This window comes from Branchiostoma belcheri, unplaced genomic scaffold (genome assembly GCF_001625305.1).
Source record: "Branchiostoma belcheri isolate BF01 breed outbred unplaced genomic scaffold, Haploidv18h27 scaffold15, whole genome shotgun sequence".
In the NCBI taxonomy this organism is placed as follows: domain Eukaryota; kingdom Metazoa; phylum Chordata; class Leptocardii; order Amphioxiformes; family Branchiostomatidae; genus Branchiostoma; species Branchiostoma belcheri.
The window spans coordinates 1,627,417-1,631,614 of NW_017802935.1; positions in this window are offsets into that span (position 1 = coordinate 1,627,417).

Consider the following 4,198-nt stretch of genomic DNA (forward strand, 5'->3'; position numbering starts at 1 on the left):
GCACCTGAAACAAAATACAAGCTGGCCTGAGCTAGTTGACTGCAAACAATGCAACACTAAGACCCCATTCATACCAGACTTTTATTTAGCGGTTTCAACCGGTTTTTATTCAGAATAAAAACCGGTTGAAACCGATAAATAAACTAGTATGAACACAAATCAACCGTTTTTTTGGCAATGGGGGTTTAAATACGACTTTCAAACCACCTCGCGAGGTGGTTTGGTAGTTTTTTTAATAGTTTTTTTGCCAAAAAACCTAGTCTGAATGGGGTCTACATCATAATTCTAGGTTCACGGGGTCAGCATCCAGGCTGTGTGAGACCTCCAAGCTTTTGATTGCATTCTTTTCAGTTCTTTTCCACTACTCATAATAAGTCATATATGCAAACATTTGCATACGTGCGTACATTACTAGTAATGTTACATCGTACTACAACTTCTTGTAAACCCTTGTATAGTGTGGGTTTTGACGTATTTTACCAATCAAAACAAAAAACAAAACTCCCACTGAAGGGAAACTATCCTGTATGTAACATTTCAGATCCCAGTCCGTAGTATGTTTTCAATCGAAATATTTGTGTATATGCGCCATGTGCCTGCATTTTAGCCGTATGCTTCCTCAGGAATAGTGAACTTCATCGACACAACAAAAGTACTGACTTTCGTAAGGTCTTTACTACATGTAGTCACATACCAAGGACATTATACACCTTGCACATACAAATACAAAGGTACAACGAAATCAACAGGTACCGTACATACAAGACAATAGAAGATTAGATTAGATTAGATTGTTCTTTAAATGTTGCATTGTTACATTGTTCTATCTCATTCTGTAAACTTCAGGAGAAGTTTTATTTTTCCGTAGGGGGGAAGAGTGTAAGACCACAAAGATACCCCCCCTAGTAGAATAGGACAGTCCAGTGACCTACAGAGGTCACCTAGGGAACCAGTTGAAACTGGACGAGTTATCCACATGTTCTACCATGGAGGTAGAAAAAAGGAACTTTTTTACCTCCATGGAGGTAGAAAAAAGGAACTTTTTTACCTCCATGGAGGTAGAAAAAAGGAACTTTTTTACCTCCATGGTTCTACTGAAGAATACATACAGATCTACAGTACTCCACTCGTCTCTTCTGTTCATTCCATAAACCCTGGGATTGGATTGTTACATTAGGTCTTTTCAACATATTTATAGTTCAGAAAGATTGGCAACTTTGTTAATCTTGCTACCAACGTGCAAACAGTAGCCTGTTTTCAAAGAAATTCACACTGAGGGGGTGGGGGGTTGTGAATCTCCGTTTCCTGAGTATTCCCTCTTCCATACATGCTGTAACTTTCCCATTGTCTTCACCCAGCCTCTCTTCTCCATTTCTCTACACAAGTTTAGCTTGAAAACTGTCCCGAATGATATTTAAACTGACAAACATACAGAGAGAAACTTGCCTGTTCTGGACTGGCTTCTGGATTCAACTGGTCTCTCAGTACAATGCACCAATCACCGATTTGGTGAAGATCATGTGATATTCTCATTATTTCCAGGAGGCCGAGCTGAACTTGTTTTACCAGTGTGTCATGGCCGCCATGTTGGATCGCCCATCGTTGGGCCTGCATGGGGAATCTCTGGACACCTTTTGGGGGCACACCCCAGTTTATTTGGGGCCTCTATTCGAAGCTGCAGACCCTCAAATCTAGCGACCGTCTCTGGCGTGGAATAATTCGGAAGGAGAATAACTGTATATGGGACGAAAGGGTATCTCTTCAGCTACAAGACAAGCTGAGTTTGGTTTCTTCAACCTTTTTAAGTTTGGTAAAATCAACGGAAAAAACATTATTTTCACTCCAAAATTAATGCCCAAAATTGCGAATTTTCGCGTAGGATAATCCCACAAAAAAAAATTTTCCCGAAGAAATGACTGATACTGGCAGAAAGACCCAAGCCTTGACTATACCCGAGTAAATTATAAAGAAAATTCTAGTACTGTAATTTTCTAAACAGTCCACGGCGCGAGGGGTTGCAAATCCACCCCTACGAAGCCGCAGAGCGAAAACTAGGTCAAACGGGAGGATTACACTTGGCGCGCAAGGATACCCGGAAGTAAGGTTCGGAGCCAAAAGAAATTTTCACCCCAAAATCACCATTTCTTACACTCTTCAGCCATGTTAATGTTTAATGATACTTCGTGGCAGTTTATAAGAAATGTCACCTCAAACTTGGACCCTCAAAACCCTTTCGTCACTTTTTTACAACGGACTATCGTGGACCCCTGTCGCGGAAGAACTGGGGTGTGCACCGTTAATTGAGCCAAATTTTAATTAACATTGTTTTTTAATTAACTATGTCATAGTCTATGAATCGTGCCAAGTTTGAGTTTTCTGCGACTTTTCCTTCCCGAGTAACAGGTGGTTGAAAGTTACCCTGTCGGGAGGCTCATTTTGCGCTTCCACGGGTGTGTTCCATTCACGCACATAATGGGAATTACGTCACAATGGTCCGTTCCTTTGGAACGGGCTTTAGCGCATTAAACCATGCTAAATAAACAGATTTTGCCATGTAAAGGAATGCTAGAGGGCTGTTCTTGCGATGGAGTAGGTTTTCCTTCTAGTTCTGACTGAAATAAACGGTATAAACCACCCAGAATGTAGTTTAGCTGATGACGTCACAATGCCCTCCGCTAGCCGAACTTTTTAAGTGAGATCGCTATGGTTTTAAGTTCTGTACGTTGACAGGAAGCAGTTGATATTGAAATTTTTGGTCATACCCGGTAGAGAACAAGCCAAGGGATCTTACCCAAGTGTTTCCGCTGCGGAGATTCATTTTGTTTTGCAGGAAAACGAAGCTTAATGTTGTATATTTGGTTAGATTGTAGGTCTGTGGCGTCCTTCTAGCAGCTAGGACGGTATAAATGGCCATCTGCTGAGAGAAGCCTGTACAGTTTGGTGTCGGTCTCGATGAGATATAAAAGCAGGAGGATGTATCTTCCGATTATTGCAACTTATTTGTCTGAAAGTTGAAATCTCGTGATAGGCCGAACTTGAAACTAGATTTGACAGGAAAGTAGGGGAATGACGTCATCATGGCCTTTTTTTAATTAAAAACGTCTCCTCCTTAATGCTGGAGCGCCTGGCACACGTACATACGCAGTTTCCAGGTGCCCCAGGGGTAGGGCAATGCAAATAATAAAATCGCGGTAGATATGACGTCATCGATCTTTAGTAGACACACTTCGAAGTCGGTTTGACCGTGTTCAAGGGGGGGGGGCGTGGGGAGGGGGGCAAATCAGCGCATTATATGACATTCTATAATCATATTAAAACTTGCGAAATCCAAATTTTTTTCGCCATGATTGGGTAAAGGATATACACTTTACTGGATGAAATGCAATTTGTTGGCTGCCATAGCTAATATTTTTTGAAGGACGGACCTGTTTTAAGGGGGCACACCCCAGTTTATTTGGGGCCTCTATTCGAAGCTGCAGACCCTCAAAATCTAGCGACCGTCTCTGGCGTGGAATAATTCGGAAGGAGAATAACTGTATATGGGACGAAAGGGTATCTCTTCAGCTACAAGACAAGCTGAGTTTGGTTTCTTCAACCTTTTTAAGTTTGGTAAAATCAACGGAAAAAACATTATTTTCACTCCAAAATTAATGCCCAAAATTGCGAATTTTCGCGTAGGATAATCCCACAAAAAAAAATTTTCCGGAAGAAATGACTGATACTGGCAGAAAGACCCAAGCCTTGACTATACCCGAGTAAATTATAAAGAAAATTCTAGTACTGTAATTTTCTAAACAGTCCACGGCGCGAGGGGTTGCAAATCCACCCCTACGAAGCCGCAGAGCGAAAACTAGGTCAAACGGGCGGATTACACTTGGCGCGCAAGGATACCCGGAAGTAAGGTTCGGAGCCAAAAGAAATTTTCACCCCAAAATCACCATTTCTTACACTCTTCAGCCATGTTAATGTTTAATGATACTTCGTGGCAGTTTATAAGAAATGTCACCTCAAACTTGGACCCTCAAAACCCTTTCGTCACTTTTTTACAACGGACTATCGTGGACCCCTGTCGCGGAAGAACTGGGGTGTGCACCGTTTTGCTTTACACAGGTAACAGAACGCAAGGATGTTGGTTTATAAATCATGATAGTAAAGCACAAATACTATCATAACCAACTCATAATAGCTATATACAGAG